Consider the following 21,792-nt stretch of genomic DNA (forward strand, 5'->3'; position numbering starts at 1 on the left):
TATTTCTCAGAGAGCCAACGTTACTCTCATTTGCTATAGGTCACCTCCTGTATTTTAGAAAGTTTCTGAGCGACATAATTTCAAACTATACAAACCAGCTGCAATCGGGGGTTATTAATCCTTCTTAGGATGCAATTTGGTGAAAGAACTGCTTTTTAAAAAAATGTCTTTTCTGTATTATAGACGGATCTAACAACGTAGTCTGGGCTCCGTGCCAAAGGCTGGTATTTCACAGCAGCGACCGCCTTACAGATGAGCTGTGGGAAGCAAGAGGGAGAATCTCTTAGGGTGCCACTACTATGGAGACACAGCTGGGCTGAACATGATTTGCTTCATACGACAACAAGAGAGGCAGAAAAGTGTCTGGTTCAAGCGCTGCCCAAGCAGGCAGTAACCAGAAGAGCTAGCAGCCAATCCGGCCAAGCTGCACTGTTCGAAACCAGCTCCACATCTCAGCCAATCAGTGACATCATTGGTGAGAAACTCATTTACATCATGCAGTAATGAACTTTATTTAATGTATCCTTTTTCTCTCCCCCCCTCCCTGAGATTAGGTCGCTCAATTAATTATTCTGCCAGCATAATTTGAATCACTATGCAAAATGGTGGCTGCATTTTCCCAGATGCTGTGAGGTGTGTGTGTGTGTGTGCTTTAACTCTCTGTTGTCTCAGGAGGAGGGAGGTGTTGATAACCATGGGCACTATTTCACTTGTGTTGGGTTTTTTTTGGCCTTATGTAGCTTTTAAAACAGCTTTACTTCTCTAATAATAGGGATATATTGCTTCATATTGTGTGCATCAAAAACCTCTCCTTCATTACAACATTCTTTCAAGACTTGGGAAGGTAACATGGGGTAAAGAGGTTGCTGCAGCGTAAGATCGCTCTGCACTTAAGCATTTCTCTGAATGCTTCCAGACTTATTATGCTGCAAAATCTCTTCACATTCTATTCTCTTGTCTTGCAAGTATATGTCACATCTGAACCACGTTCGTGCTGCATTTAATTTTCTGCCACTTTTCTGCCTAGATGTGATTTTATTAATGAAAAGGATTGAGGTCATTTCTGAACAAATTTCATTCCCACTCCTCTCGCCCCCTGCACAAAGCACCTGATTAGCATCCCTTTTGCCAGAATAACTGAATACAAGAGTGTGTGAAAAGAAGTTAAGATGAGAGCTGGCTTGAGGCTATTTTGAGCAAAGCAATATATAGACTCCGTCACTGGTTATAGTTTTTTTGTGTTTAACACTTGCATATTAATCCCCCAAATAATAGCTCTTTCCCTGGATGAGACTTTTTCTGCAAGCAAACAATGGTGCTAAATACCTCCCTTCTTTCTCCTCCCTTCCTTTTTTATGCATTGTTTCATGAACAGTGCTTCTTTATAAAAGGAAAACGCTTGGCAAGCCAATAATGTGTCAAACATGTGGGTTTAGTTCTTTGTGGGTAAAGTAATTTGTTGTGCAAGTGACTTAAAAACAGCCCAGAATACTGTGGAACGCAGAGATTTCAGACCACATAACCAAATGAAACAAGTTTTGTTCTACAGTATCCTAATCGCTGGAACAGGATCAGATAGGAGACGAATTTAATATTGTCTTATTGAATTATAGCTCGTGGGCTTCAAGTAATCAGTAAGAAGCACAGCTTTATTTTAAAATAAAAATACTGCAGGAACTCGTCTTGTATTTTTTTTTTTAAATCACAAATAGGCATGATTAGTTTATTACGTTCATCTGTGTAATCATCAGTATAGTCACTTTGAAAAGAATACAGAGGATTTAAATGCTAAAATGATGCTTCTTTCAATGCATGATGGATTCCATCATGCCATCATCAGTATTCCGTGTGTGCTTGTCCTTATTCAGCCACTAGCTCCCCTGCTGCAGATCCTGTAATTTGAATCATGCGTAATAATATATTATCCTACTGGGGGCCTTCTTTCAGTAGGAGAGTAGTTTTATACATTCAGCTATGAGAGAACTCTTGGCACTATGCCAGCTCTGAGCCATTATTCACACAGGCAATCAAGATAGACTTCCTTAAGGAATAACATCTGCACAACTGCATGTGCCAGAAATCTGCAACCTCCTCCATGTTATAAATTAGGCTTTCTTGGAACCTTGAATACTTGCAAATATGAAAAGGATAAGGAATTCGTCAAAAGTGGATTGGGTGTGCCACGTGATGAAAGCCAGGAAACAGAATGGATAATGGTGGTGGAGGGATTGAAAACAAAAACTGAGGGTTGCTCTTAACATTTCATCCTTAAGCTGTGCGTATGCCAAATATTTATATATTTTAAAGTGAAAATTGTTTTCTGCTGACAGAGAGATTTTCCAGATAATATGACTGTGTTGTCCTTTGGGATCTTGGGGGTAAATTTCAGAAGGTTGTAAGTGCCAATGGCTAACTCGAGGTATTCAGTGTGATACCCAGCACGATGAAGTAGGAAGGAAAACCAAGGAACAAAAGACAGAATATATTAGAAAACTCAACTTGAAGAAGACAAATTGCATTTAAGTGGGATCCTTAACTATTAAGGAAATGTAGATTTCTGTTACAATCCATTGGAAGCATATTTCATCACCAAAAAAAAGAGGATGAGGATTGGCGTAGTTTATCATTTATTTATTTAAAATATATCTAGTTCCTTTCCATTCAAAAAAGAATTTCAAGGCCGATTAAAATCACAATACATTATATGTATCAAAATCCAACAAAGCTAAAAGACTGGTAAAATATTTAAATATTGCAATAAACTCAGTGATTACCAGTTCACCCAGAGGAGTGGGAAAATAAGTAGGTACAGTCAACTTGTGACTTTTCCTGTGGTTAGGTTCTGGGGATTGTACCCAAAGCTAAAATTCCATGCAGCCAGAATAACCCCAGGTTGCAGCTTGACACAGCTATCCCTCTCTTTCTGGAGCCAGCATGCCAACTGGGTGTTGCCCCCTTTCCCAATGACAAAGCAGAGCTCTTAAGCTATCCACCTTGCTTACTAGATTCTGGGAGCTCTCACACCAGCTCTGGGAGGGTCCTGTGAGATCCCAGAGCTGGTGTGAAGCCTTCCCAGAGCCTGGTAAGCAAGGCACAGAACTCAAAACTCTTTCTGTGGCAGGAAGACACTCTCTGTGCAGGTGGCTCTTCATTTAACCTGCAAGATTTCAACCAGCTGACCTTCAACTGCATATAGTTAAATGTGCATAAGACATAGCCATACTGTACTGCAATGTTCTCTGTGTAGAACTGTCTTTGAAGAGAAAGTGTAGAAGGTTCAACTAATCCAAACTTCTACCAGAAGGCTTGTAGGAACTTGGTGGATTGATCATATCATAACACTTTTCCATTAGTTACATTGGTTATCCATTTGTTTCCAGGCTCCGTTTGAAGTGCTGTTGTTAAACTTTTGAAGTGCTTAATGGTTTGGATGGAGGGCTACCTATACCCATATGAACCTGTCCAGTCCCTGAGTTCTGCCTCAGGAATCCTGAACTTGGGCCACCCACTAAAGTTGATCAGGTTGACTGCTGCCAGGGACAGGGAGTTTTTATTGGTGCCCACACTCTTGTGAGGTTCCTGCTCCTGAGAAATCTGTTTGGCCCTTTCTCTTACAAGTTTTAAGTAGCCCTAAAGATTAAATACTTCTCTGTTCCACCAAGCTTTTTACTGGTTTTTCATTTTTTTGCTTGCCTCTGGTATATGATTTCGTCTGAGGCTATTTTATTATGTTATAAATTTGGTCACTTGATTTGTTTCTCTTGTAAGCTGCCTTGTGAAGGTGTGCCCTGTGCAGCGGCACAATATATATTAAATAATCAAACAATGCATTTGGCAATATGCATTTTTATTGATTCAGGCAGTGCAAAGAGAGATGGCATCTCTAAAATATTGTGTGTGTGTCATTTTCCCTTGGGACAAGTCGTGAACTTTCATCCACTCTGCTCATTGATGGAAGACTCATGTGGTTAGAGCCCAAATCTCAATAGTTGCAATCTGAAGATAAACTCAATACTCTCATCACACTGCCTGCTGGTAAGTTACTGTTAGCGGAGGACAATATGAGGTCATCAATGGTGCCATAGTTGCTCATGTTCAGATGATATTCCTTATTGCTTTTGACTTGCCAACCTGCCCAATATGAAGAATACATCACTCTGAGCCTTTCCACTTGGTTTTTACTTTCCATTCCATTGCCCAAGGAAGTCATGATCCTGGATCTGTCCTGATGCTTTTAAAATAATACCCGTTTCCAGCTCTGCATTTTTACGCTTTGGGTATGATTTGATCTACTTTTCTTTTATACTCTTTGTTTCCGTAACTGTATTAGATGTAACCCATTGCTATTAATGTGGAGTCAGGCCCCCTTTGTTAATCAGAACCTGAGACCCTAGCTTTATTTCATAGTTGTACTAAACAGATCTATAAAGCTGCTAGCCTCTTTTTTTTTTTTTTTTAGCTTCCATAGAAAAACGGTTCCAAAAGACTTGGTTAAATATCTCTGATTTTCTGGACTGTTTGTGGGATTCTGGACACTGATTGAAAGGACCCTAGGGTCAATAATCACTCTTGAGAAAAAGATAGAAAAAAACTGGCATTTCAAGTTGGTGAACTGTGCTTCAAAGTTAAGTGAAACAGAAATAACAGTAGTTTACAAAAGGCATCTTAAGTTCAGAGCCAGGCCGAGAGTCCGGGGCCGAGATTTGGAGTCTGGGGATTGGGAAGAGCCGACAGCTGGTGCTGAGCGGAGCAGAGCCCTTCGGAGCACCACAGCTCTTCTGCTGCGGGCAAGCGAGGCACTGAGGCAGCTGGCCGGCTCCATCCTCCTGCGCGCTTGGGATTGGCGGGCCGCCGAGAGGCCCGCCCAGTGCACACTGCTCACATGGGGCGCCTGGTTTCGCTCAGTTGCCGTCACCTCCGCCTCCACCTCAGGCTCGACTGTTGTTGCGCTGGGCTCTGCTTGCCCCCCCCCGGCACCTGGTGCCGGCCTTGTTCTGCTGCTGCCGCCTCTGCCTCCGCCTCAGGCTCCTCTTCCATGCGCGCCTCGCCCGCCCATCCTAAAAAAGGACAACAATTTTGGGGTTCCCCCCCTTAAAAAAAGGTTGACAACTCTGGGCAACTGGGGGGGGGGGCGCTGGGTGGATCTTTGCACCCCGGCACCACATATGCTTAAGACGGTCCTGCTTAAGTTGCTCAGTTTTGGAGGGGAGTGTTTTGTTTTTGAAAGTATAACTAACAGCTAGTGGGTATTCAAATGCCACCTTATAGGCTACAGCTCCCTTAGAGCCCTACTGAAGGCTTGTATCCTTTTAACACTATATTATGAATATATACTTAAAAGAGTATTGCAGTGTTTAGTGACACTCCCTGTAAAAAGGTAAAGGTACCCCTGCCTGTTAGGTCCAGTCGTGGACGACTCTGGGGTTGCGTGCTCATCTTGCTTTATAGGCTGAGGGAGCAGGTGTTTGTCCGCAGACAGCTTCCGGGTCATGCGGCCAGCATGACTAAGCCGCTTCTGGCAAACCAGAGCAGCGCACGGAAACGGCGTTTACCTTCTCACTGGAGCGGTACCTATTTATCTACTTGGACTTGACGTGCTTTCGAACTATTAGGTGGGCAGGAGCTGGGACCGAACAACGGGAGCTCACCCCGTCATGGGGATTCGAACTGCTGACCTTCTGATTGGCAAGCCCTAGGCTCTGTGGTTTAGACCACAGTGCCACCCGCGTCCGACACTCCCTGTAAGTGTACAATATATTGCAGTTTCTGTCTTATACAGTAAAGTAATTTTATGCAAGTCAATTTTAAAATAATTTAAAGCACTTTCATAACAATTTGTACACAATTGAACATTATTTTGACTAGTTTGGAATGTTCTGTTTAACTGATAAATATCCTAATGACAGTGTGTTAAGCTGTACATTTAACATTTATATTGACAATGGCATCTAAGTCCGTGTTAATGTTAGAAATAAAATTTCATGACTTTGGCAATCTGTTGCTGTTTAGCAATAGAATTTATTTTCATATGTAGAGTCACATGGCCTATCAATCAGTTCTATGCTTCCCCATAAAACACTCTCTTTATATTTGTGATGCTGTTAGTTATTATCAGACTGTTGTTCTGAAAAAAAATCTTATTTATGAGTAATATTAAAAGTGGATCTCATTTTTAAATCAGGACAATCTGTTGTGAACAGATTAGTAACCCAATGTACATCCAGTTTGCCTAGTCTGATGTGCAAAATGAACTTTGATAGCCAAATATCATTTGTATACATTGGTACCACTAGGGCTGGATTATAGGACCTAGATATTCTTCTTCTTCTTTGGTGACTGCTTGTAGCTGGGTAAGATTGTCTTTCATGAACATGGTTTTAACAGTGAGTCTGTAAGTGACTGGAGGCCAATTCTGGATCCACACATCCTTCCACAGTGGAGACATAGGTTTCCAGATGGGAGTTGATCCTGGTGAGGGTTTGCCAAGCGTGCCTTCTTTTTAGCATATTTCTCCCTTTTGTCCTGAGTTTGAGCTTCTTCAAAGTCTATGACACCTTCGGTAAAAGCTGATACCCAATTGGAGCACTCGCAGGCCAGTGTTTCCCAATTGTCAGTGTTTATACTACATTTTTAAAGATTTGATTTGAGAGAGTCTTTAAACCTCTTTTGTTGACCACCAGCATCACACTTTCCATTTTTAAGTTTAGAATAGTTGCTTTGGAAGATGATAATCAGGCATCCAAACAACATGACCAATCCAACAAAGTTGATTTTGAAGAATCATTGCTTTAACACTGGTGATCTTTGCTTCTTCCAGTACACTGGCATTAGTTTGCTTGTCTTCCCAATTGATGTGTAAAATTTTTCAGAGACACCATTGATGGAATCTTTCGAGAAGTTGGAGATGGTGTTTATAAGTGGTCCATGCTTCACAAGCATACAGTAAGGTTGGTAGTACAATAGCTTTGTAAACAAACATTTTGGTTTCCCTGCAAATGTCCTGGTCCTCAAACACTCTGTACTTCAATCAGGAGAAAGCTGCACTCACAAAGAAGAGGAAGAAGAAGAAGAAGAAGAAGAAGAAGAAGAAGAAGAAGAAGTGTTTGGATTTGATATCCCGCCTTTCACTCCCTTTAAGGAGTCTCAAAGCGGCTAACATTCTCCTTTCCCTTCCTCCCCCACAACAAACACTCTGTGAGGTGAGTGGGGCTGAGAGACTTCAAAGAAGTGTGACTGGCCCAAGGTCACCCAGCAGCTGCATGTGGAGGAGTGGAGACTCAAACCCGGTTCCCCAGATTACGAGACTACCGCTCTTAACCACTACACTACACTGGCTCTCATGATGCTGGATTTCGACATAAATCTCGGCCCTTGTGGAAAGATAACTGCCCAGGTAGGAGAAATGAACAACACCTTCCAATGTTACACAATTGAGTTGGATTTGTGGTGCTGCATAGGGGTTGTTTTGTGCTTGTTGGTGCAGCACTTTGGTTTTTGGGATGTTGAGCAATAGGCCAAGCTTTTCGTAAGCTTCTGCGAAGATATTTAGGATGGTTTGGAGGTCATCCTCTGAGCGTGCCCACACTATGTTGTCATCAGAATACTGAAGCTCTATGACGGAAGTTATGGTAGCCTTACTCTTTGCTTTCAGCCTACTCAGATTAAAGAGCTTTCCATCTGTTTGGTATATGATTTCTACTCCGGTGGGGAGTTTCCCTTCAACAAAGTGTAAGGTCATGGCAATGAAAATAATGAATAGAGTTGGAGTGCTAACATTTATAAATGAATATCATTTATATACATTGGTACCATTAGGGCTGGATTATGGGACCTAAGTATGCAGTCTGGGAGGCTTCCACACAACTCCAGAGAGGCAGCAGCAGCAGCAGCAGCAGCAGCAGCAGCATAGAAAGCCATGGTGTGGCGGCAACACCTGTTCATGCTGCCCGCCACCGCCATTTTTCTTTACATCTCCCCCAAAGCTACAAGAGTGGATGTGAGCTGAGCTTGCCAGATGTCCCCTTGGTGGTTATGGATCCAGTGAGGGCACTGGGCCATCAAGAGCTAGAACTGCTAAGGAGTTAACTTTTCACCACAAAAGCATAATGACAGAAGGAGTAGGGTGCAGTTGATGGGATTCTGTGTAAAAAACAAAAACCAGGCAGTGTGGCGTAATAATTAGAGTGTTGGACTAGGACCTGGGAGCGCAGGGTTCCAGTACCCACTCAGCCATGAAGCTCCCTGGGTGACCTTGGGCCAGTCACCATCACTTAGCCTACCTCACAGGGTTGTTGTGAGAATGAAATCGGGAGGAGAAGAACCATGTACACCACCTTGATATCCTTGGAAGATAAAGGTGGTATAATAATAATAATAATATGTAAGGTAAAGGACCCCTGGACGGTTAAGTCCAATCAAAGGCAACTATGGGGTGCAGCGCTCATCTCGCTTTTCAGGCCAGGGAGCCGGCGTTTGTCCACAGACAGCTTTCTGGGGCATGTGGCCAGCATGACCAAACTGCTACTGGAGCACAGAAGACCATCCAAGTCAGACCAGGTCCCACACAAAGCCTCATGTCACCCTGTTGCTCTGTTTCTGTGCTTTTCTGTGTCATATAGCTCAGCTCTGTGCCTAGATATCTCTGTTTCTCTAGGTCTGTGAAATGTGCAACAAGTGAGACTGTCCAAAATGTTGTCTGCAGAGTTCTGAATTTATTTATTTTAAGCACAATAGCAGATAGCAGAGGATTTAAAAAAATGAATTAAGTTTCTTAAAAATCCTGTATTGCTGTGCTTTTAAAAACCCCAACAAACTAAAACCAGAACTTCTTAGCATTGTAGATAGCCTCCTGTTCTAAGACCTATTGAGGCTTATGGGAGGACACAGACAACCATCAGAAAGAAAGGCTGGTGCAAAGCTGCAAAGTTTTAAAATTAAAAGCAACAATACGTACCTCTCAGCCACTTCTTAATTATTTGAAAGTAAGGAAGACACGCACATACATCCAATATGAAAGGAAAATGAATCCCTTTTACTTCCCCTGCAAACAATTCCTGGAACTATTTGTCTCAAATTTTGCAGGCTTAATCCACTCTGGAGAGGCTCCTATGCCTGTAAATGTCACCCATTTTGGCCAAAAGGGGGAAGATATTACAGCTGTTTTTAGATTCCCCATTACATTAACTGGGAGACCACAGACCTTTGTTTTATAGAGTTGCTTGTAACCCAAAACACAGATAAAAACAGACCACAGAGCAGCACAGAATTTTTTTTTTAAATGCACAGAGAACAGATATAAAATGAATCTTGGGACCCATGCACACCCCTACATTTGCTCTATAAGCTGGAGTTTTCCTTGTTATAGCAGGCACAAAAGAGGTGTATGATGATGACCATAGGGGGAGCAGGTGGGAGAAGTGTAGTCTTGCTGGTACATCACAAGAGTTAAAGATACAGATAGCTTATGGCCTAGCAGCAGCAACCCTACTTTAATGCTGTACTGTTTTTAACACTTGATTGGGAGCCGCCCAGAGTGGCTGGGGAAACTCAGCCAGATGGGTGGGGTATAAATAATAAATTATTATTATACTTCAGGATAGGAAATACTGCATACTAAACACATTGGACTTTGGAATCTTCCACAGTCTGTATCTTTGCTAGGAGCTTCACAGAGATTTGGCTTTGAATTTGAGTCCCTGTCTTAATTATTACAGGGTTTACTTGCTTTGTTATTACATTTATGTTGTGATTAAAATGAAAGGGGATATAGAGAAGTTTAAATAAACAAACAGATTTGGGATGACCATTAATTTACACAATATTTCTAGGCCTGAATCTGGTTAGTTTTTCCTCACTCTGTACATCTTGTTCTGTGAAATATCACACTGTTGTTGTTGTTGTTACTACTACCACTACTACTATAGAATTGTAGAGTTGGACGGGACCATGAGGCTCATCTAGTCCAACCCCTGCAATGCAGAAACCTTTGTTCCCAGTGTGGGGCTCGAACCCACAACTATGAGATTAAGAGTCTCATGCTCTAGTGACTGAGCTATCCATTGCTACTTAACAGTTTTTAAGGCCACCCTGCATCTCAGAAGAATTACGGAGCAGTTTCCAAATCGTATAAAATTAAACATTATACAGAACAATATACAAAAACACAACCATAAAATACAACTAAAATTATAAAACTAGTAAACGTTTTACCAGTTTTAATTATTATTTTTTAAATATCCCTATTAACTTGCTTAAATTCCAGCATGTATATATAGCCTGGCAAAGAGCTGTTATTCTGAAATACTTTCATGATAACATCATGTTGCCTTGTGACTAAAAGATGGTATCCCCTCAGAAATAATTCTGTAGCTTTCTCTGTAGGGCAAGGTGACAGGTGCAGCCATTCAGGGCGTAATTCTTGGTGGGAATGGTTGGCATTGTAGAGGCTGAGGAAGAAAAGTTGTTTGTGTTTTTGACTGAGTGTGAGGCAAAATGGTCATGCTATTTACTGCTTGGCAGGGATTAGACACTGCCTGCTTTCTGTCTTAAAAGTTCATACGAAGGTCAGAACAAAAATGCAGTGTGCTAGAATTGTAGAATTGCAATTGACATTTTTAATTTTTCTCAAAAAAATGAAGGGTGGGGCTGTGGAGACGTCAAAGGTAGTTAAGCAAGCCCAAGGCATAACAATGACCAGTTGCAATCCTGTTTCTTCATTTTGCTAGTTTTCTCTCTTTGCATATATCATTGTGAGGAGGCTAATATCTTTTCTGCTATGAACAGCTAGAATGCTGAAGGTGCACTAGTTTTATTTCTGAGATGTTTTGCAAAGGCGTAGCTGACAGCTTCCAATAAATTAATAATTATAAGTGTGGCAGCCATGCTGGCGTTCATTATAGTTGAGCTGGCAAAGCAATCCTCTCCTTTTATCTGTCACAAAGTGGGTTTCTTAAATTATATGTGATTTTCTTTTATGCCTGTGGAAGCATTCTGACCTGCCGCTTACCTGTGGGCATGCAAATAAGCACACATGGATATGCATGCGCGCGCGCACACACACACACATACACTCTGAGTATGGTTTTATATCCTTCTTGCTGGTCAAGCGTACTGCTGTCTCTTTCCTAATCAAAGGGCAAGTGGAGGCAACACTTCTTGGCACTCTGGAATAGTATGTCGATTATTTTGCAGTCTCCCTCTTAAAGGGCTAAGCCTGGGGAAAGGAATAAAGCCACAGGTCATGCATTACATTAACTTTCTATTTTAAAGTGGCTTATGCCATATTAAAGAATTATTGCTGGAGGTCACAGCCATCAATGTATATGAGGAATGGTTTTAAAAAAACAAACAAATCCAATTTGTTTATGTTAAATCACCCATGTAAATCATTTAGTTGTTTGACTACATAACAGTTCATAATAAGACTCCATATATATACAGTATATATGAGAGTTACAAAGTAAATGGGAATGAGAACATTAAAGATGATGTCCAGTTGTGGTGTTCCACTTGTGTGATAGGCCTTTGCTTGTGAAACACCCCTCTCCACATGCCCCTCAATCTATGCTGGAGGGTGGGAGACCTTTGGAGCTGAATTGTGTTGAGGAGCTACAGGAGGAAGAGAGGGAGCCAAAATGGCTACTTTTGCAATTAAATGTTGCCTGAACATTGGCAAAATAGACTATTATATAATGAGTTCATTTTCATAGAACAAGATAATAATTTATTCTTACTTACTCATGATAACAACTGTGTCATCATTATTAAAAAATGTTGGAAGCCTTAGGGAATATGGGTTTTTTAATAGTATTATAATTAGTGGGCCTGAGTCTTGTATATTCACCTTAATATTGAATAGCCATACCATTGTTGGAATATGAGTGGTGGTGTATAAGAGTAAAGATGCCATTACTTCAAGTCCCCCCCCCCCAAAAAAAACCCCCTGTTGTCATCAGTTTAATCAAGAGAATGAGAGACATGAGAAATGCGGTGGATATGGATGGTTTGGGGCCTGAAAGAAGATATAGTTTCATGAATCTCCAAATCTTTCCCTGTGCTTGTTGAATTTCCCTGTGCTAGTTTCCTCTCTTTGTTCTACAGCACTGGAAAAGAGGGTGAGTGGAAATTGTGCAGTGCTTCTTGTTTCTCAAATGACAACACCCTAAGCCTTCATCCAGGAGCTGAGTAGTGTCACTGCACCTTTTTCTCATTCCTCAACCATCATTCCATATTATTGGGAGAAGGAAGTATGTATGGTGCAATACCATTCAGTGTATGGTTGCTATAACAATTTTGTCAGGGCAAATGTGTTTTTTATATATTTAACAACATTTATATACTGTTTGATTATAAGAAGAGCTCTAAGCTGTTTAAACTTTATATACTAATAGTAACCCCTTGAACTTGGCCCCATATTAGATAAAGGACTGGGATCTTCCTGAGTCACTTCTCAAAGTCTTGGCCTGAAGCTTATACAGTGGAACCTTGGTTGTCGAACATAATCTATTCCGGAAGACCGTTTGACTTCTGAAATGTTTGACAGCCGAGGCGCAATTGCCGGTCGGCAAATTCCTTTTAAAAAATGGAGAAATGCGCCTTGGAAGCCGTTCAACTTCTGAGGCGCATTCAAAAATAGAAGCATTCACTTCCGAGTTTTCGGTGTTCACTTTCCGAATTGTTTGGCTTCCGAAGCATTCGACAACTGAGGTTCCACTGTATAGTATTAGGCATGATGAGATAGTCAGCCTTCAGACTCTTACGCACTAGACCAATCTGGTTTCTAACCAGGCTACATATTATCTGTTGTGGGAAAATGACCATTTTCGTATGGGGCTGAAGCATTTTAGAGACATTATGGGTGGTATTCAATTCTCCATGATGACAAGGTAGTTTGCAGAAGGAGCATTACAGAATCCTCATCACTGCAGTCCCCCGTGCCCCTTTCCCTCAATAGGCCTCTCTTCAGGGCCTTCAGGAAAGGCCTGGGATGCGGGCGAGGGCACCAAGTGGTGTGTGGCAGGATAGGAAATTGCCCTTCAGTAAGCTGTCTTGCTCTTGCACAGGATTGGATACAACTCTAGATTTTCAGTAACCATTGTTGGAACCTGAAGTAGTCATAGACATCTAAACAGTAGAAATACACAGTATTCTAAATACAGAATTTCAAGGAAGATTAAATACTTCCATTTAATTTCCCCACCCCTTTAAGAACTCATACCCCTGAAACTTTAAGTAATAGCATGTGTCTTTATTTAAACACCAACTTACTTTCTGGGAAGTAGGGCACCTACAGGTTGACATAAGCATTTGCTATACAAGCAAGCAGTGCCATTGTTGTGTGTAGCAAAGGGGCTTGTCTTGTAGTTTCAGAATAACTTTCACTCATAAGGAACAAGACAGGCTTTCTGCTGGAATGGTCTGAAAAAAGCAGGCATTGTCATCTTGCATTGACGATCCTTCACAGAACTTGCCATAACCACAAAAGCAGCTTTCTGGGTAGTGAAAACAAATTGTGTTCTGTGCAGTGAAGAGAACAACTGAAGGTCAGAAGGCAAATTCAGCTTCATGTGACAAGTGTTGTTGATATGCTCGTTGCTCAAGATGCAAGCAAGTGCTTTTCACGTTGGATGGGTGCTGAAGCAAAAGGAGGTGATTGCCAGCAGAAATGCATTCATGAAATATTGTGCCAAGTCTTTTACTTCGCATGACATTTATGCCTGTGCCTTTTGAAATCACAAAATGTTACTTATTGAAGGATAAAAACACAGAAAAACAATTGAGGTGGAGTGACTTTCATGAACTTGACAATGAACAGCAAATTGTAAAGGGGTATAGTCAGAATTTCGCTTCCTGAAATTCTCTAGGATTTTCTCCAGCTGGAAATGGAAAATATTAAAACATCATGAAAAAGTTGCAGTTGGATTTGAAAGCATTGCAGTCAAAGCTGCTTCTGCTTTGTGTATACTCCTAATTTCATCTAATGCTATTGTCTTCTGTACTTTAATGAACAGATCAATCACCAGGAGCTGGGAAGCATGTACACACAATGCAACATTTATTAATATGTATCATTAATGGGCTCCTAGAGAGAGATTATAATATACATAACAGAGGTCACCAATCTTTGGGGGCCTGTGGGCAGATTTTGTAAACCAGACAAAATGTTGTGGGCACCACACACAAACAGCCTTGCAACCAAGCGCACACCACAACCTATTTTATTGGTCACAAATCCTTCAGATTAGCCCCTCTGCTTGGATTAGGAGAAACTGCTGCAGGCTTGAGCCCTGCCATGGAGCAACATATGAGCATCATAAAAATCCTGTTAACACTATCATTGCCTGCATGGATCCTGAACTGAACCATAAATCAGTGCCAGCAAAGTTTTGTTTCAGGGGCCAGCCGACAAATGACCATATGAGCCTCCTTCATTCCCACATGCTAGGACTTCTATAGCCTCAGAACTTCTGCCTCAGAAGCTGGAAGGCTGCAGATTTCTTAGAGTAACATCAGATATAGTAGAAGCCATTGTAGTAGGTAGAGAAAGTTGGAGATGTTTCAAAAATGGAAAAACTTTCCGACAGTAAGAGCTGTTCAACAGTGGAACAATCTCCTTTGGGAGGTTGTGGACTCCTTCCCTGGAGAATTTTTAAGCAGAGGCTGGATGGCCATCTGTCATGGATGCCTTAGCTGAGATTCCTGCATTGCAGGGCGTTGGACTAGATGACTCTTGGATCCCTTCCAACTCTACGATTCTATGATTTTATGAATATGTGGGTCCAATGTTCTAATTACTACTACTCCTACTCCTACTATTAAAATCTGGTTCCTTATCATGCTTAGGTTGTTGGAGAAGGTTTTAATAATTGTGTGATTTCTTGTAGTGATCCAGTTGACTATCTAATATTTTATAATTTCTATATTAACCCACTGTTATTGGAGTGTATTGTGTAAGTTTTATTGTGTAGGTTTCCTTGAGAGAACTGGTGTAAGGCAGTGAGTAAGTAAAATAGCCAGGTGTTGTGGCCTGGCTACTGGACCACTGTTATGTGGCTTATCGTCATGATGTGCCAAAATAATGGAGCCCTGATTTATTGGAAGCTGCTAGGAAAGGATAGTTGCATATGTTTTTGTATGATCATTGATGGGCTTCCATAATACATCTTATACACTGTTGCCATTGAAGAGCAGCCAATCTTTTATTAGTTGATAAGTCGTCCTGTTTTGTATCCACGACATTGCCTTCCTCCTTGCTTCTGAACACAATTTCAGATGCTGGTCACTATTACCTGTATGACCTTGGGCTAGTGTAATGAGAGGAGCCATTGCTCCCAAATCAACTAACTTGTTGTGAAATAATGTAGTGAAATTCTGATTTTGATGTCATGAAATAAAATCAAGTTAAAGCATGGAGCCCTCTAGAACAGGGCACCACTTATAAATCCCCCTTCCCTCAAAGAGACTCTACCTTATCAGTTTTAAGAGTCAGTGCTTGCTTGCTTTTTTAAGCAGGCCTTTCTGCTGATTCTAAGGTTGATTTTTAAGCAACTTAGACTGTATTTTTCGAAAGAGAAAAGTGAATCTTGATATTTTTGACATGTTAGATTTGAAGTTGAGTTTGGAAAGAGGTGGGGTGGAAAGTTTGGAAATACATTTGAATTTATTATGGAGAAACTTCTTCCACCAGGCGCACTCACACACACTGTATTCATTGGTTACTTTCTACAAATTTCTTTGTCCAGATTTTTTTTTCATGCCTGAAGGCAGACATGTCTTTTCATTTAGTAGAAGAGCCTCATGCCTGTGGAATCCATTTAGACCGTAACTGAGTGCCTGAAAGCTTTTATTGCTAACAGTGGCTATTTAGAAACTTGATGGACTGGTAATCAGAGCTGGACAGGTACACTTCCACTTGCACTCAAGGCAAGTTGAGATTCTCTGGTGCTTCCTTGTGTTTCAGTACGCAGCTTAGCTTTTTTCAAATTCTGCCAGTTCTTTTCAGTGCTCTTTAGTTTCTTTTAAAAGACACTTTAATTGAATCCCCTTTTTCATACTTGGCTTAGTTCTCCTTAGTACCTTTTTTTCTTTTTTCTTACTTATTAGAGATTTAAATATTTGGAACAGGCAATGCTGCCATTCTCACTGCAGTGCCATTATGAATTGCGACTGTAGTGGAAAGAATATTGAAAGAGCTTGTTGTTCAGATTTGAGGGTGATGTAAACAACTTCTATTTGAGTTTGGGTAATGAAGCACATAGTGGCTTTGATAGACTTTTCCAACCCTGCTTTAATTAACTCATCTTTTGCAGCATCTGGTCCTGTCTAGGATATTATTACCTGAACTAGAAAGATTGGTCTTAATGCAGCAAGACTATTTTTTCTGTCTTAAGAAATGAAACAAAAAAGTGATGGGTGGGGCAGGGCAATATTTAAACTTATATACAAAGTGACCAAAAAGTATATGAAGCATTTTTATCATACCCATGTCCATATTCAAAACCTAAAGAAATGCCAACTCTATAATTTTCAGGGGTTTTTTGCATGAATATTATTTTCTTAGAAAGTGTTGGTATTTATATAGCAATTCAGGCATTTGAAATATGCCACAATATCTATAATTAGAATTGGAGGACATTGTTGACAGTACAAGCATAAGCATGTTCTTTACTCTGTTTGCAAGACCAACAAATTAGCAACTTTGTTTAGCAAAATATATGCTAAAGATAGAAAGTAAATAGTTAAATTGTAACTGAGTGTCGGTTGAAAATACAGCACAGTGGTACCTCGGGTTAAGTACTTAATTCGTTCTGGAGGGCAGTTATTAACCTGAAACTGTTCTTAACCTGAGGTACCACTTTAGCTAATGGGGCCTCCCGCTGCTGCCATGCTGCCGGAGCACGATTTCTGTTCTCATCCTGAAGCAAAGTTCTTAACCCGAGGTACTATTTCTGGGTTAGCGGAGTCTGTAACATGAAGCGTATGTAACCAAGGTTCCACTGTACTAATTTTTTTTGACAGGATTTAGCACAAAGTTTCTGTTTTTTGCTATGAGTTTTTAAAGATACAACTTTTGAGAACTCTGAAATTTGCAAAGCAAAAATTTGTCTGGGGTGAGGGCTGGAACTGACACTAAACAAATTATATTATGATTGCCTTAGTATCTTACATGGGATTTGATACTGGGCTGATGTCTTATAATTACAGATAGCTGATGGAGTCTAACATTTATAGGTGTGCAGTACGCTCAGGCAAAATGAACATTTCTGAACCCACCCATTAAGCTTAGTTCAACTGACTGTTTGAAACAAGTTTCAGGAGCCCAAGGCCAGCCCATCCATTAAGCTGGGTGAAGCAGTTCCTCAGGCGGTGGAAGCCCCAAGGCTGCATCCTTGTGAGTACCGCACTGACCCTGCTTCTGGTTGAGAAGCATCATTGTCATTGGTGCTCATTTTCTGCAAGATCTTGCTGAATCTCACAAGGTTTCATGGATCACAAGAGATTTTGCCAGAAATTGGTGACAATGGCAGTGCCGCTTCTCTGCCAGAAAAGTGGACGCAATGGTGGCACCAAAGAGGTGGCTTCTGCAGTGGCAGCGGAGACACCAGGGGTGAGCAGAATGGGGCAGCACTTTCCATTTCAGAGAGTAAAATGGGACATGCCACCCCTCCATGAGTCCAAGTTGTGAACATTGTTTTAAAAAGTTTGTGATATGGAATGAAACATTTTATTTAGCTAATACAAGAATGTTGTGGGCCTAAGCATCATCATAATTCTAATTAGACTCATCATCGTATATTTTTGGAAAGTTGTTTACTTGTTTGTTATGCATTAGGACATCTTCTGAGATGCTGTAACCAAATTTTGCATGATAGTTCCTGATATCAAGGAGCAGGTTTTCTGTTAGGAATGTGATTATCCAGTACAAATATGGGAGGATAATCAAGCAGTAATCTCTGGTAGATTCTGAGCAGTTTAAAGGTAAATCAAAACATATAGAGATTAAATATCAAAATGTAAGAGAAAATATTAAACAAAACCTCAAAATGTTGAAATACTGTGAGAGCAAGCAAAAGCCCTTACATTTGAGAAACATGCACAACTGGTGACAAAATTAGGAGTTGTGTTGCATGATGTATAAATATGTTTTGTATATATTTATGGCATTGTATTGTTTCTGTTTGAATGAGAGGGGGTGTTAGGAAGTCATTCTGTAAAGAAACAGAATAAGGTGCTTGTAGCTTTAAAGAAGTTTTCTTTAATAGTTAGGAGTGACACTCTAGGCTGATTGGTTTCAGCGGGGGATGAAAATAAAAAGACTAAACCTTTCAAAACTCGACTGATTTGAACCAATTTTGCATGTTGGTGACTGAATACGTTTTTGTTTATGTTTGGGTAGGATTAGATGCCATTTTGAGTAAAGATGGCAGACCTTTTAAAGATGAACCTTTTTAAACTGCACTGAATTTATCCACTAATTCCAAAACTGCATGGCTTTTTTGTTTTTTTAGAATTCCCAAGCAACACCAGGTATGTGGCTTCTGGTCCTCTATATATCAGATTTCCAGAGCTTTAGTTACAGTATATTTGTGGTCCTTTTAGCAGACCAATAAGGTAGGATAGTGTTAATATATTCAAGTTGTGGATCAGATAGAGAGAATATTATTTTGCATCATATTTTTATGACCCCCCCCCATTATAAAGAGAGAACTTTTCTTAATACAGCGTTCATTTTTAAAAAAAACAACAATTTTTATCTCTTTCTTGTTTACGAGAAGCTCTATGAATTGTAGTGTTTGTGTTTCTTTCTTAGGTCTTCAGGTTATTTTTAATTAATGTGTAAAGACTTCAATTATCTTAAGTAGTTATACATATATATGCACATGCAGAAGGCTGACAGGAGGCTTTGGAGCAACTGTGCACGATCTTGTGAATTTTAGGCTGAGAATGTCTCTCGGGAGTCCTGCTTTCTATCATTTAAAAAGCTTTTATAATCACTTAGTCCGAAACAGTGATGTAGGCCAGAGTTTGAATCCTTGGCATATTGCTTATAATGCTGCATTAGCTTAATCCTTCATTTTCTTGTCAATTAAAGACTTATCTTTATTCACAGATTTGCTTATCTCATATTCTTAGTGTATTTTAATGCTTGTAGTTAAAATCCCTTTGTTTATGTCAATAAGGCACTATTCAGTTTGTGAACTTTATAAAACCAACCTCTGCCAATTTCACTGTTTGAGAAGAGCTGTAAAGAAGTGTTCCCACAGTAATTACTTATTCCAGAGATGTTCACAAAAGAATGAAGTAAGGGGAAAGTGTATAAAACAATTGTATGCTAGCTGAGGCAACCTTTGCGCAGCACCTTCTCAGCATTTATTTCGAAGAAGAAATCTTTGGAAAATGGTTCACAGAAATCTGTGCAGTTCCATATTGTGACTTTACAGATATTGGTAATTAATGAATGTATTCACATTTAAATCGTAGCCTATCCCTCAGGTTTGTGAAACAGCAATGAATACTTTAGAATATGGGCCCTAGATGCCCGTCATTACCTGCTGTGAATAGCATAGGTCATGATGACTAGTGTCATTCATTTCATATACCCTCTTGGGCCATTGAAAAAGGAGCAGGATGGTGAGAGGAAGGCAGGGGAAACGTAAGAAAGTGAACATTTGATAAAATCCAGGGTGGTTGTCACTTCATTATATATCTAAATTTTTGAAATTTCTTTAACTATTTAACTATATTCCTATCATAGCTATGGACTGAAAGGTGGGCCTCTGGTGCCAATTGGGAATAATTCTATGTATTCCAAGCATTAGATTGTCAAAGGATCCTTACGGTACTACACCATCTTGTTTACTTTCCTCTGTGAGGGTACTGGGAGAATGTTTGTGAATATTTCGAATGAGGTATCATTAATATGATGACTGATAATGAGCTAAATTTATCCTTTCATCTAGTTCAGATCCTGTAGTCTCAGTGTTTCCTTAGTGCTCACTGCCCAGCATTCATGAGGAACTAGAATGGAGTAAGCTAGTTCATGTAAAACTGAAGTAATATCTGAAAGTATTGTTATAATGGTTGAGCTTCTCTTGTCAATCAGGTTTGCAGACTGCCTCTAGTGTAGACATAAACACAGAATCATAGAGTTGGAAAGGGACCCTGAGGATCATCTAGTCCAACCCCCTGCGATGCAGGAAAATGCAGTTTTGTTTTTCAGGGATTGAACCTGCAACGTTGGCATTATCAGCACCATGCTCTAACCAAGTGTGCTATCCATGTAAAATGGGAACTGATGTCTTCATGGGGTCAGTGACACAAAAAGTGTCTGTCTGCTGGCATGTACATACTAGCAGCTAAAATTATTGTTACTAGTATAGATTTATTTATACCCCACCATTTCCCTTGAAGGGATTCAAGGCAGCTTACAGATAAAAACAGGAATTGATAAAAACATAGAAAATTCAATCATTAAAAAACAATTAAACATTGATTGAATTAAAGCGCTCTCTCTCTCTCTCTCTCTCTCTCTCTCTGTGTGTGTGAACACACCAGTAATTATAATAAAAGCAGCACAGCACCAGTTCCGTGACTAAAAAGTAATCAATTCCCCAAAGCCTGTTGGAACAAGAAAGTCTTCACCTGCCGATGGAAGGAAGGACAGCAAGGAGGGAGCCAGTCTAGCTGCTCTAGGGAGGGAGTTCCAAAGTCTGGGACCAGCCTCCAACAAGAAAACAATATATACCTATTCTCTTATCTTTATGCTGTTAAAATAGTATTGTGAACATTTCCTGGACAGCCAACTTTTATAGTCCCTTGGTTTCCCTATAGGTAATTAAACAAAGCACAGTGTATACGTTGCAGCCAATAGCATTGCTTTTAAAAGCAGTCCCTGTAATTGTAAATCACATTAGAAGGCATTTTGTAATACTTTTTTTTTTTACAGCATCCCCTTTCAAAGCAGTATCACATATTAAACAGTATGACTCCTTGTGGTGTGTCAAAATATTTTGATAATAGAATGATCACATGATTACAGTCTTTAGCGCTATCTTCCCAAGCTACTGATTTTTGCGTGCCAAGATGTATCTTGAGGTCGCTTTTGCTTCGCTGTCACTAAGTTTACAAATATTTCCAATTGTGTGAGTGTCCAGAGTATTGCATTGCTATGAGAAGAGAATATATTTTTCATTAGACTTGTGATCAACCATTTCTGTCATATTGAAATATGGAGACTCACTCTGTGTTGCAAAAGATATCAGTGACATTTTTAATCAGCAGGAAATCACAGAGACAATGCGTAACTGCCGCTTCCAGCTCTCTTGCTTGCTAGCCTATGAACCTCACGTTTACTTTCCTACTTGAACCTCTGCTTCCGGACCTGCATTATTGGAAAATGACATTTTCCTTCCAGAAACATTGCTGAATTAGAATTCTACGTAATCTGCAGAGATAAATGAGAGTGCTTCATGTAATTTCAAAAATCAATCCTCTTCTCACTTGGTAGGAGAAAAAAATGAACCCTGGTTTCTCACAAATTTCTATTATGATTTCCATTCTAATCAACTTTTGGATTTTTTTTAATCAGGTCACATCTCAAATCTTGACCATTAAGAACCTTGGATCCAGTCTTGAAAACAAAAAGCTGAGCATCCAGCCAGATGAATGCATTAGAACATCCCATTTATTTACTACTGGAGTTGCCCACGACAAACCCATTTGTGTTCTGTCATAGCCTTCCAGAAAATATGACATATAGAATACATGCTATCTAATGAGCAAAATCAAGATCAC

At 40.1% G+C, this 21,792-nt stretch overlaps 1 long non-coding RNA gene across 9 annotated transcripts in view; it reads left to right on the forward strand.

Annotated features, from left to right (window-relative positions):
* LOC308476619 overlaps positions 1 to 21,792 on the forward strand; it is a 235,273-nt gene that overhangs the window by 37,665 nt on the left and 175,816 nt on the right. For all 9 annotated transcript variants that reach the window (XR_013985997.1, XR_013985998.1, XR_013985999.1 and 6 more), the window contains one exon: positions 184 to 475. This is a non-coding gene — a long non-coding RNA (uncharacterized lncRNA). The remainder of the gene's footprint in view (positions 1 to 183; positions 476 to 21,792) is intronic.

The sequence above is a fragment of the Podarcis pityusensis genome (assembly GCF_964106645.2).
Source record: "Podarcis pityusensis genome assembly, chromosome: 4".
NCBI lineage: Eukaryota > Metazoa > Chordata > Lepidosauria > Squamata > Lacertidae > Podarcis > Podarcis pityusensis.